Source organism: Bos indicus, chromosome 22, assembly GCF_029378745.1.
Source record: "Bos indicus isolate NIAB-ARS_2022 breed Sahiwal x Tharparkar chromosome 22, NIAB-ARS_B.indTharparkar_mat_pri_1.0, whole genome shotgun sequence".
Lineage (NCBI taxonomy): Eukaryota > Metazoa > Chordata > Mammalia > Artiodactyla > Bovidae > Bos > Bos indicus.
Window position 1 is genome coordinate 40,596,467 of NC_091781.1, and position 20,830 is coordinate 40,617,296.

Sequence of the window (20,830 nt, forward strand, 5' to 3'; positions counted from 1 at the left end):
ATTCTTGAGGATATTAAAAAGATTTTATTTATTTATTCTATTATTTTTAAAAATATATTAACTGATTTCATTAATTTTAAAAATATTTATTTTAAAATACTTATTATTTTTTAAAAATATTTATTTAGGCTGTGCTGGAGCTTAGTTGTCACAGCGGGTTTTCCTTTGTGTCATGTGGGATCTTTCCTTGCAGCTGGCAAGGACTTTAGTTTTTGGCACATAAGCTCTGGAGCACACAGTCTCAGTAGCTGTAGACCTGGGGCTTAGTTGCTCCACCTCATATAGTATCTTGGTTCACTGACCGGGTATGAATCCTAGTTGGATTCTTAACCACTGGACCACCAGGCAAGTCCCTGATTTTCTTTTAAGTTTTTATCTTTTTTCCCTAAATTGTCATATTTCCATGATGTCGTGTTTTCCGCTATTTTGCTTTCTCCTTTTATTTTCTATGTTGGCCTTTCTTGGCATGTTAGATTTCTGGTGATCTGTAGTTATATGTAAAAGAATAAGGCAATATAAGGGCTGTTTGCAAACCCTCAGAAGGTGGATGGGTCTTGTAAATGGCATGCTTAAAGGGTCAAAGTTTAGAGTGTGTGCATGGGAATGGGGTGGGGAGGAGCTTGACTTGCCAGAGTGAGTTTTAACACCTATGAGAATGGTCTAACTTCTGCCCAGACAAATGTTTACTGCCTTAAACCTAGTGGTGGCTTTAGGTTAACCCACCTAGAGAGCCAGGAGGCTGGGAATTCTAAGTTATGTATACTGACTTGTTGCCTGGAAAATCCCATGGACGGAGGAGCCTGGTAGGCTGCAGGCCATGGGGTCGCTAAGAGTCGGACAGGACTTCACTTTCACTTTTCACTTTCATGCATTGGAGAAGGAAATGGCAACCCACTCCAGTGTTCTTGCCTGGAGCATCACAGGGACAGGGGAGCCTGGTGGGCTGCCATCTATGGGGTCGCACAGAGTCGGGCAGGACTGAAGTGACTTAGCAGTAGCAGTAGCATGCTGACTTGTAATTTGTAACCCTCTGTTCAGCTTTTCCACTCTCTGGTTTACTCACTATTTCTGAGAATTGAGTTTTCTGGGGTAGTGGTAGGCGGTATGCTCTCTCCTTTGCTGAAACCCCCTTTTAAGTCGTGGTTTCCTTTGCTGTGGCTTCTAAGTCAACAGACTTTTATTGAAATCACTCACCTTCTAACGGCTTCTTCCCATTCTCTCTGTGGTTATGGGTTAACACTTCTGTGCTCCTTTCGTATCATTTAGAAATAACTTTGGGTGAGAAAGGAGGTAAAATGGATTTTCTTAGTCCACCAGTGTGAACCAGAGCACATTCTTTTATTAAAAAGTGATTTTTCATAAGCCACATCCTCCAGCTTTTCATTTTATTTTCAACAGTTTGTTAATCTGACGCTTGATCAGCAGTCACACAAAGTTGCATAAACATATCACTTACTAAATGGAGCCCATAGAACATATACTTATGGGGGAAAAAAAAGTGTTCTGCTATTTTCTCTATGTCTCTTAACTGATATAACAAGGCGTTTTGTTTTGTTAGGCTTTAGTGAATTCAGAAAGGCTATTAACTTGCTTAAAAGTTGTATTTTATTTTATTTACTAAAGAAAACATAATCGGATATCTTCAATAAAAATGTTTCCCTTCTTACTCAGTAGATAAATGGGCAAAGACCTCAAGAGTAGATGTTCCAAATTAGAAACACAATTTGTAAAAAATATATGATGCTGTTCAATGACAGATTCAAATTAAAATAGGGTAAGATTAACAAAGATTTTAAAATATGATATTATTGGGAAAGCATGATAAGATGAATACTTTTATATACCTTTGGTACAAACAAGAAAATTTGGTACCAACTTTCAGGTACTTTAAAATGTTTGTAATACTTAACCTACTGATTCCCCACTTTAGGAATTAAAATTAAGAAAACAATCAAAGGTTAAGATGGAGGTTTATTTTTCAAAATGCTCATTATAACATTATGTATAATAGCAAAACTCTAAATGATGCAACATAGAAAAAGAATGTAAAATTTGGCGTATCTATACCATGGAATACAGTCCATACATTAAAAGGATGTTTACAAATAGCTGTTACTCAACTATTTAAATGCTTAGATGTAATTTAGGTGAAAAGGAAATCTAGAAATGACATATATATTAAGGTATCAACCATTTGAAAAGAAAAAAAAAAACAAGAAGGAACTATGCTGAAATTTTAACTGTGGTTGTCTTTTGTTGGTAGAATAGTGTGATATATTTTCTTTCTCTACTCATTAATGTTTTGTTGTATTTTCCGGGTGTTTTATACTGAATATGCTTGGAAAAACACTTTAAATCATGCATGTCTGAAAGTAAACCTTTTAAAAATGTCACCAAATGACCCAGATGGCTTTTCCATGTGAACTCTTCACCTTTTTCTATCACAGAATCAAGAGTGGATTGTATAAAGCAGTGTATGGAGTGTTTTCCATTTTTGAAACTATCTCTCAGATATATCTGGAAAAGCTAGCTGGTGTATTATGTTAGGTTTGCTGCTTTTCTCTCTGTTTCTTTATCTCACAAAGTCTGATTTATGTCAACATTAGCTACAAAAATATTCAGATTCTCTAGAAAGGGGAAACACAGTTGTACCTTTGACTGGAATTGGAGATGAAGTGATAAAACAGGAGACTGTGAGGCCGACCCTCAGTTTTAGTCCTGACTGACTCACTTGGTGACTGTTCTGAGTTTTTTCTTGTGAAAAATGAGAGCATTGCATTGGATGGTCTCAAAGGTCCTTATAATTCTTTTGCTATGAGTTTGCAGATATCTTACCCTGGCATAGAGCAGGTGAAACTAAAATACAGAAATGACTCAGTGAGAAGCATGCGTTCTACTGGTATGCTACTGTGCTATTTTCTGTGCTTTAAAAAGAGCACTTTGGCTTTGTGAAGTAATAGATTTACACGTCCATTTGTAAAAACAGAGACACTAATAAGCCTGGTGTAAAAGGCACAATTGCTGAGATTTCTAGCTGTATTTTGGGTCTTGGAGGGACATCCTTTGCTATCTCAGAAGCATAGTACAGACTGGGGTATTTTTACCTACGGAATACAAAGGTAAGGTAGACAGATGATTTGTTTTGGTGCATTTGTTTCCCCTCCTCAATAATATGCATAGTCAGTGGAATTTTGTGTAAAAACAGAAATCTTTTTTGGGAATGGTGCTAGTGCTTTGTTCAGGGAAAGCCTCGTGGGCCATGTGGGCTTTTGCCTTTTCTGTATATTGCTACTCTTCCTCTTGTCCTCCTTATTAATAAAAAAAATCCAAAATAGAAACTGTTATAGTAGTTTTTTTCAGATTATTAAAGGAATACCTACCATTTTTGTGAAATTAAAACTCAAAAATCCAACCCCACAGGAGAAGTTTTTTGAAAAATAAATATGATTTAGCATTCCACCACACAGTAATGACCTTAACTAACATGTGAAGGTATTTTCTCTCAGACTGTCTGTTTCACTTGTGCACACATACACAACATTCAAAATCAATATATCTAGTACCACTCTTTTGTAATGTTATCTTACAGTGGGCCGTGTCCATAGAATGTTACATCACCATCTGCATTTCCAGCATAGTATTGCCCTGTAGGGTGAAATGCTAAAATTTACGTACATCATTAAATTGCTTAAATTTACTTAAATTATTCCCCTTGATGCATTTTTAGTCTGCTTCCAACTTCTTAGAAGCAACACTGCAATGAGGAACCTTGTATGTATATGTGTGCAACCTGGTTCAATTGTTTCTCATGCAGAATTTCATGGAGATGGAATTTCGGTGTCAGAATGTAGATACATGTATGTGTGATATCATGGGTGGGCACGGAGGATATATGAATAGGCACCCGCGGTGCTGAACCATCCTCCTTGAAGGCTGTTCCTACTGCTGCTTCTGCCTCCATCACCGCAGCTTTATTCCACTGCCCTCTGCTCTCCACACAGTGTTCCCTCAGATGTTTTCAGTAGAAGAGAAGGCCAGCAAACCCCTCTGGGAGGGAACTTTCTGGGTTTCATGCAAGTGTGACCTCAGTCAGGCAGGCCTGGGTCTGTTATGCTCTTAGCAGGAGTGCAAGCTCTGCCCTTACTTAGTATTTCATCTTCCTCTTTAGCCCTAGGGAAATTTTTGCTGAACTGGAAAAACAGTAGGAGTGTTTTGCCTTTACTCCTTCACCGAATAGCAGGTGTCCAGGTTCTGACTGCCTGTTACACGTAAGTGCCCCTGCTCCTGTTTTTCCTGCATGTGGTTGGTGTTTTGAACATATTCAATGCTCTGTGTTATCTTTACTTGAGACTCCTACCCTCCCCCAATCACTATATTCGTTACCCTCAGCCTTTCAACCTGAGGCTGTAGACCAGGGTGAAAAAAATACCAACACACAATTGCTCTTAAGCTCAGAAAATTGATTTTCTCGATTTTAAGCGGGCATCACGAGTTGTTAACCCTGTTAGAAAAATACAAGTTGGATTTATGATTCCCTTACACAGGTAATTGGGCTCTAATTTTAAATTCTGAGACAATTGATTTACACTATATTGCATTATAACATAGCGAAAGTGCAACTGAATTCAGGTGATGTATGAATTTGAGCCTCCAATTATGCTATAAATTATTTTTGATTCTTTAACAAATGATGCCTAGGTTGACATCAACCTGTCATTGTTTCCTCTGTCTCCCCCTACTCTGTAATTTTCTCCTCTTTCTTCTCATGTCAGTTTTTTTTCTTTCTAACCTTGCAAGGCTCAGGAATGCTGTACTTCAGAAACCCAAAACCTGCATGCTGCTGCTGCTGCTAAGTCGCTTCCGTCGTGTCCGACTCTGTGCGACCCCATAGACGGCAGCCTACCAGGCTCCTGCATACTAAGACATTAAAAGACAAATCTCTGCCTCATCCCTACTCACAAACTCTTATTAACATTTCATTTCAACCCACAACTTATTTCTAGTGGGTCACTAACTTTTTTGTCTTTATTGAATTTGTTACAATATTACTTGCGTTTTATGTTTTGATCTTTTGGCCATGAGGCATGTAGGATCTTAGCTCCCCAACTAGGGATTGAACCCACACCCGTGTGCATTCAACGGGTGGAGTCCTAACCACTGGACTGCCAGGGAAGTCCCTCTGATACGTCATTGTTGTTGGCATTGCTTATGATATTTGCTACAAGCCACCAGTTATAAAAGTTACTTTCTTGGTGTAAGACACTTTCTCCAGGAGATTTCTTTTGGAATATCAATACTTGTCCTTTCCACGAGATCCTAGCTTTTAACAGGCTAGCTTTATCCTTTTCTTTCCCCCCACTTTGTGATAATTTCCCCATTGTATTCATTTTTAGCTGGTTGCATTTTATATATTTCTGCAAACATATCAAGTTGTTTATGGAAAAAGGGTTGAGTATAAATAAATAACACATGCTGCTGGAGTCAATTTCTGGAAGACTTGAGTTATCCAGGAATCAGAGGTAGTTAATTGGAATCTGTATCTCAAACTTGGCCTTCCTTTGGCAAGTCCTTGTTATTTTGAATAGGGGACTAATTTAAATGATGCTTTGAGCATTTGTCAGAGAGATTAAGAAGCAGAAGGAAAGGGCAAAGGAAAAAGCATGGTCATGGAAAGAACCCTTGACTGGGGTGAGAGAATCATTCCTTCTAGGAGGCTGTAGACAGATCACTTCCAGTTTCTTTCACTTCCCTCTGCAAAATGATTTCCTCAGTGTTGAGGCCCTTTCTAATTTAAGGAGTCTATATTTAAAGTTTTTAACTTTGGAGAAAATTCTAACCCCTGATTCATTATTACTCTTTGTGTTGCTTTTAATTCTCATCCTTCCTAAAAACGAATTAAATTACCTGCTGCAGAGTATCAATATTAAAACACTCAGCTCAATTGGATGGTGACCCTGAAAGAAATATTTTTTGCCTGGTTCTGCAGAAAGTAAAGATACTGGACTCTTTCACATGCCTTTCCACGGGTATAGGGGGGTTTGTTTTCCTGAGTGTTCATGGTTAAAGGGATATTTCTATGGAGGACCACGTAGGGTTATGAAAGAAAGATATGAGGTGGCAGAGGAAAATTGCTGGGAAAATCAGTGTTGCATTAAAATGAAGAGCTCCTGCTGCACCCAGGACCACTTCGTGAGCATGTGCAATTCTGAGCTATTTAAAACATAAGCTAGAGCATCATAATTTCTGTATGATAACATTGCAGTTGTTGCTACTTGTGCTTTGGGTTACTTAGAAAGAATATTTTCCCTTTTGGTAAATTGTTTGGAGTAATACAGGGCAGAAAGTGTTCTGATGTAAATCAAGGCCAAGTGAAGCGAGTGAAACAGTTATCTTATGTGTTTTCCCCCCATCTTTACCCTTTAGCTTTCATTACTCTGAGTAATTAAGTAATTTCACCCCTCCTCCTTCTCAGATCATTGGTGAGATGATTCTCAGATCATTTTTCCTTTCAAAAATCTGAATATTTTTTTGTGATTTCACATTTGCTGACTCCCTCTAGGTTAAAGAAATTTCCTCTCCTAACACATAATCAAATTCTACTTTTTATAAGATCCTCTTAGAGAATCTTTTAAAATGTACTTTTTGGCTCATTAATCTGGTTGTTGTAGATCTTTGAGTATATATAGAAGGAAAAACTCTTAAAAGGGATTGAGTCTGGAAGTACCTTATATTTTATTGTAAATAGATGTAAAATTTATTTTTCAGCCCAAGATAAAGGATGATGGTTAGACATCTGACTTAACTGTGTATTAGAGAATTATTATTTTTAAACTCAGGCAGTTTACAGAATGCTTTCAGATGGACATGGACAAAATAGATTTAATATCACATTTTCACTTTGTGATTTATATATATATATATATATATATATATATATATATATGGAGAAGACTCTTGAGAGTCACTTGGACTGCAAGGAGATCCAACCAGTCCATTCTGAAGGAGATCAGCCCTGGGATTTCTTTGGAAGGAATGATGCTAAAGCTGAAACTCCAGTACTTTGGACACCTCATGCAAAGAGTTGACTCATTGGAAAAGACTCTGATGCTGGGAGGGATTGGGGGCAGGAGGAGAAGAGGACAACAGAGGATGAGATGGCTGGATGGCATCACTGACTCGATGGACCTGAGTCTCAGTGAACTCCAGGAGTTGGTGATGGACAGGGAGGCCTGGTCTACTGCGATTCATGAGGTCACAAAGAGTCGGACATGACTGAGCGACTGATCTGATCTGATCTGATATAATTTTTACATTGTTTTTCCACATTATTTCTCATCTTAGGATATAAGAACTAGGACTTCGCTAGAATTTTCTGGTAATTGCATATTCTGTTAGCTGCAAATACTGTTAAGTAGCTTTTTAGAATACAACTCTGAGCTGATTGTTTAAAAAATATTTAAAAATCATTCTATTAAAAATTTGATCCAAATTTGGTAAAGCTGTTTCTGACCATCTGGGCTTTTGTAAAAGTTGAAAAATGTAAAGAAAGTAAAGTCACTCAGTCGTGTACGACTCTGCGACGCTATGGACTGTAGCCTACTGGGGGTCCTCCACCAATGGGATTTTCCAGGCAAGAGTGCTGGAATGGGTTGCCATTTCCTCCTCCAGAGGATCTTCCCAACCCAGGATCAAACCCGAGTCTCCCTCATTGCCAGCAGACACTGTACCATCTGAGCCACCAAGGAAGCCCTGGGCACTCACTATCAGGGGTGTCACCAACAGCTAGTAATGTGAGAGTAATTTAATGTATAAGGAATATTTTGCAAAGTTAGTTTAAGTCTGCATATTTCAAATAGATTTTATTTTTTCTAATCTGAGAATGTATGAAATGGAAAATTCTCAAGGTATGCTTTTGGTTATAAAATCTTTTATAATGATGGTGATCACCCAAACCAGCAGTGATCAGTGAGAGCTGATGATTACTACTGAATTAGGGAGTGCTAGGGCTCTTATTGGAGAAGGCAATGGCACCCCACTCCAGTACTCTTGCCTGGAAAATCCCATGGCTGGAGGAGCCTGGTGGGCTATAGTCCATGGGTTCTCTAAGAGTCAGGCACGACTGAGCAACTTCACTTTCACTTTTCACTCTCATGCATTGGAGAAGGAAATGGCAACCCACTCCAGTATTCTTGCCTGGAGAATCCCAGGGACGGGGGAGCCTGGTGGGCTGCCGGTCTATGGGGTCGCACAGAGTTGGACACGACTGAAGCGACTTAGCAGCAGCAGCAGCAGCAGCAGGGCTCTTATATCAGCCTTAACTAGTTGAAATTGTTACTATGTATATGATATAGAATATCATATACACACATGTATGTATGGGCAGGTAGGGAACTGGCTGTTAGAATGGGCCTCTTCTTGTCTCAGTTTCCACGGAGGCACCTGTGAACTAGCTATTGAAAGACGAACTGTTCCATATGTAGACTGTCATGAGCCTGCCCCATGGCTTTTGAATATATGAGTCCAGAGGAGATTAGAGACAAAGTTTCTTTGGAGAGACCTGTGGTCATGCAATGAGTTGTCACCACCTTTTGGGAGAAATAGTAGTGAGTACTGTCTTGTAACATCAAGGTCAGAGGAGGTCATCAAGAGGACTAATCAGAGAGCTCTGAATTGTACTTCTTGCATTTGGGGGACCCAGAGGCCTAATGTCTGAATCAAGCCTGAGGACTTTAGATTGGTCCACACACTGGGGTCTGACTCACCCTAGGAAATCCAAAAGACAAGGCAAAGACAGGTTGGCCAGTTGTGTGGGAACTAGCCTGCTTTCCCAATTTTTGTTCAGGGCATGAGATATGTGTTTCCTAGGGACCAGATATGTACTCTGCAGAGGAGAGAGCCAAGGAGGAATCACTGTGAGTCTAGTTCATTATGGTAACGGAAGGATAGGATACTGATAGGTATCCTGACAGGTATACTGATAGGTTAGGTCCAAGGCAGATTCCTCCACAGGAAGAGGGTCACAAACAACAACCTAGAGCCTCTGGGAAACCTTTGCAGAGTCCATGGAAAGTCCCTCAGGAGAGTTCAGCACGAGCTCTCATTATCTGCCAGATATAGACGTGACTCCTGGATACATACCTGGGCAGGAGAGACCCAGAGAGAGCAGAGCCAGCTTGTAACAGAAGCTGCACAAGGAAGAGCTCTCCTGTCCTCTAGTTTCTTCAGCCTTGGGAGAATCCGAGTAATAGACAGTAAAGTGAGGGAATAGCAAGCGGGATGTGGGGAGAAGGAGAAAATCACCATGGTCATCACCCCACTGCGGGTTTTCAGTGTGAAGCAGAGCCAGGCTGGGAAGGGGAGAGACAGGGGCAGGGATAGCAGTTTGACTAGTACAGGGTTTTGAAGCTTCTATTTTCTGTATTCACACTGTATTTGTAACCCAAAGTTGTTCTAGAACTGACATTACTTGGGAAAGGTAGTGGGAAACTATGGTCATGTATGTATATATTTTTTCTTTTTTAAAAAAAGCCTGACTGCAAGGTTATATGTGCATAGCATATACATGGAAAGAAGAATACAAGTAGCCTGGTTTCATCAAAACACCTTTTTGCATTTGTGATCCTAGATCCAGGATTTACTTGGTATAGTCAGGAGGTTTTGCCAAGTGTTTGCCACTTTATCATTCATTTAATAAAGAAATCATATCTTCTGGTGTATTTTATATTGGGTAACTTAGAAACAATGTGTAAACTTCCAAATCTTTCTCTGTGTGAAAATTGTCCAAATACAAGGAGAACTTGGGGTTAGTTTTAAATGTTTTAAAATCACTATTATGCAACATCCATCTATCCACATGTGTAAATAAACATTGGAGTCAAGTTAATCAAGGTTTAAGTTACTGCTCCATGATTTATTAGATGATTAACCTTGGGAAATCTTGGTATTTCAAGTCCAGTTTCTTAATTTATAATGTTTACCAAATTTTGCTGCAGAGATTGCCAGAACTTATTCAAATGCAGTGTCAGAACTTGGAGAGGCTGGGTAGCATTCTAGGTTCATCACCCCCTGGTAAGCTAAGAGCAGCTCTTTTTCATTCTGCCTGATACTGAGCTCTACTTAACATTTCATTTATAGTAAAGGTTTCATGTCTGAAGATGAATTTTGAGCACTGTCTTCCTGCTTCTTGTATTGTCAAGAATAAAATGAGATAGATCATTTTGATATTTGGCAAAACTAATACAATTATGTAAAGTTTAAAAAAAAAAAAAAGAATAAAATGAGATAGATCAGGAAGAGGAGGCAGAACGACCACTGCTAAAAGCTTGGAAAGAAATCCCAGCTCTGTCTGTGTAGCCTTCAACAAATTACTTAATCTCTCTGTGTCTGGGCAAAGTACCTTATCGCATGAGATCACGTATAGAGTCTGCATTAGCATAGCACCCACTCTAATATTCTTGGGCTTCCCTTGTGGCTCAACTGGTAAAGAATCTGCCTGCAATGTGGGAGACCTGGGTTTGATCCCTGGGTTGGGAAGATCCCCTGGAGAAAGAAAAGGCTACCCACTCCAGTATTCTGGCCTGGAGAATTCCATGGACTGTATAGTCCATGGAGTTGCAAAGAGTCAGACACAAGTGAGCGACTTTCACTTTCCTGACATAAAACTTACTAAGCTTTGTCATTGCTATGTAAAACTCCTTGCATAGCAGCTACCACGTAATGTGTTCAACAAATGTCAGCTTCCTTTTCTACTCTCTTGTCATTCATTCACTGCACCCTTTCTGAGTATGTCTAAGTGCAGTCTTCTCAACTAAACTTTATGGGGATTCAGAGATAAATAAGGTATCACACAGGATACATGAATATATAGCTCCTGACACATGTGACAAACAGATTCTGAATTGGATATAAAACAAAATGGAAATTTGACCGATTTTATTAGTCATAAAAGAGGCATTTAAGCATTGAACTCATAGAAGAATTTATTGCTTACCATTAGAATAAAAGTTTTAAGACCTTTTTTAAAACTGGGCTTAAGTTCCAATAAAACCTCACTTATCCAGAATATATCCACTCATTCTAGATTAACTGAGAATTCTAAAGTCCTTTGGGTTTCAGCTCCTCTTAAAAACCTTTAAAGAATTGTGTGGTTAACTTCCTGCATTAGTAAATAGGACCCAGGGTATGTGTTTTTTTGTTTCTTTTCTGGAGTAATTATAAGCAATTTCTTAAAACAGCAGTTATATAAATTACAGTCTATGAGATTAAGTTGGATATATGTGAATCTTAAGCATAATTTAAACATTTTTTTTAAAACCTCATTAAATGTTATTTTCTTATACAGGATATAAGAAAATGGGGTAGAAACTATCAGCTAATTGAGAGTTCCCTGTAATTTAGTTTTGGGGACAAAAAAAACACCTTACAATATTGTGTTATTAAAAGAATAAAACAAAATTCAGACTATTCTTGAATGGAAGAATGTTCTCTTGTAGTGAAGACTCATTCATTCATCAATAATTGGTGCCTCCCATGAGCCAGACAGTACATAAGGTCCCCAAAATATGATGGCACATGAAGGCACACACAGTCCTTACCATGTGAAACTATTCAGCCAGGTAAGACAGAGTCATACCAAAATATGTGAAAGTTCTTCCATGAAGAACACGTTCTGGGTCTTACAGGAGTGTGCCTTGGGGTTTTTGAGCTCATTAGGGAAGCTGGCAAAGCTTTCCTTGGGAAGTGAGAATTGAGATGGAAGTAGGAGTTTGCAGGAGAATGGAGAGAAGCATGTAAAGTGTAGAGGACACATTTGATGCAAAGCCCCTGGTGGGAGGAAGCAGCATTGGCATCACTAGCCAAAACAGTCCCGCACGCCCCTGGGAGTAAGGGTAGCAGTGATAGGAATTGCCCGTCAGAGGGCAGGGAAAGGTCAGTCCTTCAGGGACCAGTTGGCCAGAAGAAGGATTCCATAGCCTCACAAGGTGATGCTCCTCCCCATCAGTCCTTGGAGTTGGGTTTCCACCCATGGTAACTTGACTCTGACTTTTCTTTAATAGAATGATGGTTAAAGCCCCATGGAAAATACAACCAGCTTTCTCTACTTTTCTGTCCATGTAACTTGGAAGTGTTTTGTGTAGAAGAAAAGTTTTTAATTTACAAGTCCAAGTCTGAGCAGGCGGAACTACTTAACGGAATGTTCTGTGTATATAATTGTAAAACAATCTTTGATTACTTGTTCTCAGGCCACCTGTAAAATGCTTAGAAATATTCCCATTTTAACTAAGGATCTGAGGCCGTAGGTCCAGCTGAATTAGAGATTTTATCAAATGGCCGTAAGTTCTCTTTGCAGATTTGAAGAGCTTATCTACTCCATGGGAGGAATTCTCCATCCTCTGCCTCCTAGTCTATTAGACAACTTGCCCTTCCCCGCTCTTTGACCCAGGAGACTGACCTCGGTAGACTGTATCACCTGGGCTGCCATGACTGCAGTTTCTGGTTTGTTTCAGTCACTGGGAGATCCTGGAAATAGATGAGGTGACAGAAAGAGAGAAAGAGGTGGGAGGGCATTCTCTCTGTAGCCTGCCTTTCCCCCCATGTCTCCCGCTCTTGGTGGCAGCTGCAGCCTCACTTATCTCACGAGGCTCTGGCACCACATTGCCTCCCTTTGCGCTTTTAGGCTAAGAGAGGTAAAGAGCGCATGCTGCAGGTAGGTGGTCCCAGGTAGCTCAGCATCCTTAACTTGGGACCCTGCCTGCACCTCTGAAAGGAGTTCCTATATTTAATTGTCTTCAAAGTTGCAGTCAAATGTGACTTCTGTCTGCTGAGATTCTGACTGATACCATCAGAATCTGTTTTCTGCTTCCTGTTTTATTCTCCCCCTCCTAATCCCTGGGTGAGCTTCTCAGTTGGTGATAACTGGGGACCAGAAGGACAGTGGTGAAATCCCCTGGATAACATGCACTCCCTTTCCTCACTCTGGGCTCAGAATAGACCTGTCTCCGGAGGAAGGAAGGGCACTGTTTGTCATCATGTATCTGCCTGGCTGTCATTCAGAACCTAATTGGACTCTCTTAAATTTCATTCTGTTCCTGCTTGTCATGTTTCTGGGCCCCTGAGACCTTTCTTTCGATGTGTGTTCTGAAGCAGGACATTTTGATGCAGCCATTTTGATGTGAACATTTTGATCTTCAGAGTGCAAAGAATAGGATTTTGGTCATATGCACGATAGATACCAGCATACATTCTCTGACTCTCTGCCCCATCCCTGAACTTTACCCTTACTTTACATTCTTCTTTTTTTTTTTACGTTTTTAAAAATAGAAATGACTATATATATTTTTTTCCTGAAATACTTTAAAGCAGGGGTCTCCAACCTCCGGGATCTAATGCCTGATGATCTGAAGTGGAGTTGATGTAATAATAATAGAAATAAAGTACACAATAAATGGAATGCACTTGGATCATCCTGAAACCATTGCCAAGCCCTTCGTCTGTGGAAAGATTGCCTTTCACGAAACTAGTTTCTGGTGCCAAAAAGGTTAGGGACCATTGCTTTAAAGTGAATCCTGTACGTCATCTCATTTCACCTGTAAGTGCTCTTTTATGTTTCTTTAACAGATAGGGGCTGTAACTATAGTACACACACAATGAAGGGAATGGTGATTCTTTAATATCTAATAAGTAGTTCATGTTCAGTTTTCTTCCATTCTCTATAAATTTTTTACCGTTGAGTTTTTCCGATCACATGCTGTACAATATTCATACATTGCACTTGGTTATTGTCTGCTAATTTCTAACAGTCCTCTACTTTTTATTTGTTTATCGAAGTAACAGAAATACAGCAAAAGTGCCCAACTTAAGTCCTCATTGAATGCTTAGATGATGAACTGTCCATGTAACTACTACTCAGATAAAGACAGCGACATCTCTCGCACCCCAGAAGTTGCCCAGTCATTATGTGTACACTTGCCTTCCAAGATAGCAACTGTTCTATTACCATGCTTTTTTTTTTTTTTTTTACTTCACATGAATGGATTCACACAGATTGTCAGATTCTTGTGTGTTTTTGCTTTGGTAGAAATCTTTCAAAAAACTCAACTTAGGTGTAATTTGTGTGTAATAAACTGTGCTCATGTGAAATGTGTAGTTCAGTGAGTTTTAAAAGAGGGATGTGCCAGTGAAACCACCACCACAATTAAGATGCAGAGCATTTTTATCACCCTGAAAAGTTCCCTCGTCCCATATTGTAGTCATTCCCTCCCCCTAGTCCCAGCTTTCAGGCAACTATTAATTTATGTTCTGTCGCTAGGGATTGTTTTTTGCATTTTCTAGAATTTTTAATAAATTGAGTCATATGATATGTATTCTTTTTGTCTGGCTTCCTTCAGTGAGTATGATTTAGATAATTATCTGTGCAACTGCATGTATTACTAGTTTGTTTTTTTTATTGCTCACAACCATTCTATTATGTAGGCAGCCCTCATTTTGTCAATATATTCATTTTGTGTATTCATTCATTGGTTTACATTAGGGTTGTTTACAGATGTGGATTATTATGAATAAAACTGCTTGTAGTACAGATATTTTTGTGGGCATATTTTTATTTCTCTTGGATAAACAAATACTGGAGAGTGAAGTGTCTGAGTTGTGTATTATGAATACATGGAAAATTTTAAAGAAACGGCATAACACTTCTTCAAAGTGGTTGTACCATTTTACATTCACAGAATCAATTTATGAGCCTTGCAATGGTTCTACATCCTTGCCAACCCTTGGGAAGGTTGCTCTTAGAAATTTTAATTTAATCTCGTTTCACTTTTAATTTGTATTTCCTGATAACTGATGATGTTGATCACGTTTTCATGTTATTGTTTGCCATCTGTATAAACTCTTTTGTGAAGTATCTTCACATCTTTGCTTCTTTTTTTTTCTTTGATTTATAGGAGTTCTTTATGTATTCTGCATACAAATCCTTCGTCAGATATGTATGCTGCAGATGTTTTCCTCTGTTACATGACAGTGGCTTTTAAAAAGCAATTTTAAATTTTCACTTATTATTCCCTTTGTTCCTTTCTAAGAAATCTTGTTCTAGTCCAAGGTTGCAAAGATTTTTTTTTTCCTGTGATTTATCCTAGAAGTGTGGTCTATGATCTATTTTGATGGAATATTTATGTATGGTATAAAGTAAGGGTCAGCACTCTGCAACTCCCCCCCCACAATATGGTGCCCAGTTGTTCTAGCAGTTTTATCAAAAAGATACTGTATTCCCCCATTGCATTACCTTGCATTGTTGTCAAAAATAAATTGACCATTTCTGTGTGGGTCTATTGCTGGACTCCTCAATCTGTTCCCTTGATTCATTTGTGTATCCTTTCATTAATAACACACTGTTTTGATTAGTGTGGCTTTATAGTCAGTCTTAAAATCAAGAAGTGTGAGTTCTCCAACTCTGTAGTTCTTTATTAAAACTGTTTTGGCTCTTTTAGTTCATTTGTGTTTCAAATAAATTTCAGAATCAGTTTATCAATTTCTACAAAAAGTCTTACTGGGATTTTGATTGGAATTGCATTGAAACTTCAGATTGATTTTTGAGAGAAATGCTGTTTTGACAATATTGGATCCTTCAATCCATGAATATGCTATATCTTTCCATTTATTTTGCTCTTTAATTTCTGTCTGCAATGCTTTATAGGTTTCAGTGCAAAGGTTTTGTATGTATTTCATATTCTGGGATGGCCTAATAAATGGAATTGTACTTTCAGCTTTATTTTCCAATTGTTCTTTGTTGCAAATTGATGCAGAGTTTAATTCTTTTATTCCTCCTGCTCCTATTAGCTGTGAATCCTCCATAAAGAAGGACTTGTAATTCCTGTTTGGTTACCTTGAAGTGCAGTCCATACAGGAAAGGCAGAGAAAATGCTTAAATTTTTTTCTCTCTTTCTGTGTATTTTCTCAACCGTGAGTTGCTACCCTCACAACTTGCAAAGGAAACCAGTGATTTTAAAAAGTACCATTGTAGAACTCACAGATTTTTATAAAGTAGATCTGTTTCACTTTACCATATTAATTGTTCTGTTTGATGTTGAAGTTAATCCATCTTTGGCCAGTGGGAGCCCTTTCAAGTTGGCTTTGAGTCATTTTGATATGCCTCAATAGTCTTTGATAGATTCCTGTGACAAACTTTCCTAGATCACTGTGTCCATTTCCTGACCCAGCTCTGAAATCAGCTGTTTCTTCAAGGATCCCTGATTCCTTTCCAAAGAAAGGAAGTGCTTAAGAGGCCAGAAAGAGGCTTTAAGACCAAAGTCGAGGCTTCTTCATTCTCAGTCTGTTGCTCAATCCTCCCACTTTATTTGGCCAAGAGTGATAATAAGCACATCATTATTTTAGTTCCACCACCTGTTTCATGTTTGTCTTAGGATACGTACTTAACTTCTCTGTGCCTGTATTCTCATCTCTAAAATGAGTATGGAGATTGCATAATGCTAGCCCCATTGGTTTTTAACAGATAGCCAACTTGAGTAATGGTGGGGTGGTGACAGTAATGTGTGTTCAGTCACTCAGTTGTGTCTGACTCTTGGCAAACCTATGGACTGTTACCCCCCAGGCTCCTCTGTCCACGGGATTTTTCAGGCAAGAGTACTGGGGTGGGTTGCCATTTCTTCCTCCAGGGGATCTTCCTAACCCAGGAATCAAACCCACATCTCCTGCATCTCCTGCACTGGCAGGCAGATTCCTTACCACTTGAGCCACCGGGGAAGCCCTGGTGGTGGTAGTACTTGTTGTTATATAGCACTAATGGTAGTAGTGAAGTTGGCTGTTCATTTTTTTCCACAAATTATTATGCACCTGCATTGGAAGGACTGATGCTGAAGCTGAAACTCCAACACTTGGGCCACCTCATGCGAAGAGTTGACTCATTGGAAAAGATCCTGATGCTGGGAGGGATTAGGGGCGGAGGAGAAGGAGATGACAGAGGATGAGATGGCTGGATGGCATCACTGACTCGATGGACGTGAGTCTGAGTGAACTCCGGGAGTTGGTGATGGACAGGGAGGCCTGGCGTGCTGCGATTCATGGGGTCGCAAAGAGTCGGACACGACTGAGCGACTGAACTGATCTAAATTGAACTGATGCAGATGACACCACCCTTATGGCAGAAAGTGAAGAAGAACTAAAGAGCCTCTTGATGAAAGTGAAAGAGGAGAATGAAAAAGTTGGCTTAAAGCTTAACATTCAGAAAACTAAGATCATGGCATCTGTTCCCATCACCTCATGGCAAATAAATGGGGAAAGAGTGGCTGACTTTATTTTTCTGGGCTCCAAAATCACTGCAGATGGTGACTGCAGCTATGAAATTAAAAGACTCTTACTTCTTGGAAGGAAAGTTATGACTAACCTAGACAGCATATTAAAAAGCAGAGACATTGTTTTGTCAACAAAGGTCCATCTAGTCAAGGCTATGGTTTTTCCAGTGGTCATGTATGGATGTGAGAGTTGGACTGTGAAGAAAGCTGAGCACCGAAGAATTGATGCTTTTGAACTGTGGTGTTGGAGAAGACTCTTGAGAGTCCCTTGGACTGCAAGGAGATCCAACCAGTCCATTCTAAAGGAGATCAGTCCTGGGTGTTCATTGGAAGGACTGATGTTGAAGCTGAAACTCCAATATTTTGGCCACCTGATGTGAAGAGCTGACTCATTGGAAAAGATCCTGATGCTGGGAAAGATTGAAGGCAGGAGGATAAGGGAACGACAGAGGATGAGATGGCTGGATGGCATCACCAACTCCATGGACATGAGTTTGGGTAAAGTCCGGGAGTTGATGATGGACAGGGAGGTCTGGTGTGCTATGGTTCATGGGGTCACAGAGTCGGACACGACTGAGCGACTTAACTGAACTGAACTTAAAGCACTACTATTGGCAGAAGTGGTAATTGTACTAGAAATAGAAGTCATCACAGTAGTATGAGTAATAGTCATTTAGCTTTTCAATAAACAATTATGTGTGAGGTACTCTACTGGCCACTAGGGATGCAGTGGTAATCAAGACAGGTGTTGTCACATCTTTAAGGAGAAAGACAAAGAACAAGTAAAGTGTCAAATATAAATTACTATCATGGATCCAAAATTGTTCACTTAGATATTTCTCTAGGTTAAGGACTGAAATTTCAAGTAGTTTCATACCATCATCAAAATTATTGCTTCAAAATGGTGCTGTCCAAATGGGCACATTGAAACGTTTTCTATCTAAGCATCCCATTTGTATTGCCGTCACTACATTTTTGTCCTAAGCACCTTTCCCTGGAGAGAATTATTGCTGATAAAGGGTGGTTCTTTGAAATAACTCATAGGATTGCACGTGGGGCTTCTCTTCCTTCTGCTCCTTTCCTCTGGTGCTGCCCCGTGTTCCCAGTGGGCAGCCGGTCCCCAAGGAGACCACCCCTTCTGGAAATGGAGATGTGCCCTTGCTGAGGACTTGGCGTCAGAGGAGCGGAATGGTGCCATCAAAGGGAGAGTTCCTGCAGAACCCAGAGGCAGCAAAGCACTTGGCTCTCACTTACTTCGGAGTGAGAATGAGGTCACGGGATGTCCCTTCCTGTGAATGACTATATAAAAGGCCGAGAGAAAGCCTCCTCTTGTCCTCAGCTGAAAGTGTCCTCATGCTGTGAAGGAGTCACTTTTTTGGCTCTTTGCACAGTCGCCAAAGGACAGTCTCAGCAGGGCAGGCGTGTGGGAAGCCAACGAGGTGAGAGCAGGTATTTTCCTCTCTCTCACTTTGGGAGCTGCTTACTTTCCCCACATGGACACAAAGCCTCTTAATTGGAAAGGGGATAACACAGAGTTTTCAACTGTTTGCCTTTGCCATTCCCAATCTCTGGGAATTGCCCAAGCTTCAGCTTCCTTTCAGTAAGTGAACCAATTGGTTGCAATCTATTCAGCTCCCTGTTGTGGGAAGTGGACTGCTTTAGCTGCAGGAGCTGCCTATGTGGGCTTCCCAGGTGGATCAGTGGTAAAGAATCTGCCGGCCAAGGCGGCAGACGCAGGAGACACGGGTTTGATTCCTGGGTGGGGAAAATCCTATAGAGTAGGAAATGGCAACTCACTCCAGGAGAATTGCCTGGAGAATTCCATGGACAGAGGAGCCTGGCGGGCGACAGTCCATGGGGTTGCAAAGAGTCGAACACGACTGAGCATGACACAGCACAGCAGCACAAGGTGTCTACATCTGACCTTTGCCCTCGGTGATCTTGCTGACTGTATGGTCAGGCCACTCAAGGCGGCTGTTCTCTTCTCTTTGAATATCCTCTATTCAACAAGTGCCTGCTTCACCTACATGCTGCTTACATGACTGGCCACCCTACATGCTTGCCCCAGGCCCTAGCTGGTGATTGTTCTTATGGAGGAGGCAGTGAGGGGCGTGCCCCTCTGCTAGTTTCCCCAGTAGCTGCTGAGTCAGCCTGATACAGACTCTGCTTATAACTGGCAGTCTCCTCCCTCTGCAACCTGGGAGAAGAGACGGTTGCCATGTCTCACCAACCATCCACTGCACATGGTGGGTGCTGCTCTAGCACCTTGTTTCAGACACGCAAGCTCTCCTTATTCATGAAACCATTGGTGTCTCTGTTACTGACGCCAGGCTCTTTCTTTGGTCTTAGAACCGGGGAAGCACAGGACTCGTAGGCCCCTCTGGGTGCAGCCCAACAAGGACAGAGGTAAAATCTATTCTTTCTACAAATCATCATAGGGGTTCTAGGACCAGAACACAAAGCCAACAGTATTTACTATCTACTCCTTCACCGTAAAGTTTACCAACTCTGCTCTTGGACATTTACCTGGGACTTCTTTTCAATGGTATAATGGTCATGAGTCTGGGCTCAGTGTTACATGGCCTTGGGTTCAAATCTTGTCTCAGTCTAAGAGCATACTGTGCAGCCTTAGGCAAGTCACTTAACTCCTGGAAAATCCCATGGACCGAGGGGCCTGGTAGGCTGCAGTCCATGGGGTCGCTAGGAGTCGGACACGACTGAGTGACTTCACTTTCACTTTTCACTTTCATGCATTGGAGAAGGAAATGGCAACCCACTCCAGTGTTCTTGCCTGGAGAATCCCAGGGACGGGGGAGCCTGGTGGGCTGCCGTCTATGGGGTCACACAGAGTTGGACATGACTGAAGCGACTTAGCAGCAGCAGCAAGAGCATACTGTGCAGCCTTAGGCAAGTCACTTAACTCCTCTGAGGTTTAGTCTCTTTATTTGTCAGAAGGAGATACTAGGAGTCAGTCGGACATCCGATATTTATGGAGTCCCTATGATGTATCAGGAACTTCCTTCTTAGGCACAGAGATGAAGACAGATAATAAACATGCACAAAAATAAATGAGATGGTTTCAAATTTTGATAAATAGAACAGGGTAATAGTGGAGGGATAGAGTGGTTTGGTTGTGTGGTTTGTGTGTGTGTGTGTGTGTGTGCTTAAAGAAAAGATGATTCAAGAAGGAGGGAATGATCTGCTGTCAAATACTGCTAGTGGCTAAGTAAAGAGAGGCCAGAAGTTGGCCACTGGCTTTGGCAAGGTGTGGTCTGTTGATGAATTTTACTAGGGACGTGCTATGAATAGCCTCTGACCTTTATATGTTCATAATAAAGGGAAAGTATGTGCTGACTCTGGGTTTTTAGAGAATCTAGAATGATGCTTTCAAGGGAACGAATCCTATAGTTTGGCTGACTTAAAAAAAAGAAAATCTGTAAGGAATGTTATATTTCTGACTCCAGTAATTACATTATAGATAATAGGAAAAAAATTAATGGCTACTGACAACCCTTTTAGTTTGT

General features: G+C 40.4%; 1 protein-coding gene across 9 annotated transcripts in view; it reads left to right on the forward strand.

Moving 5' to 3' along the window:
• Positions 1–20,830, forward strand: part of FHIT (fragile histidine triad diadenosine triphosphatase) — a 1,527,031-nt gene that overhangs the window by 590,320 nt on the left and 915,881 nt on the right. For 2 of the 9 annotated variants that reach the window (XM_070777129.1, XM_070777128.1), the window contains one exon: positions 4,169–4,268. The exons of the other annotated variants lie outside the window; for them this stretch is intronic. The gene's annotated coding sequence lies outside the window, so the exon portion shown is untranslated. The remainder of the gene's footprint in view (positions 1–4,168; positions 4,269–20,830) is intronic. 9 annotated transcript variants of the gene reach the window in all.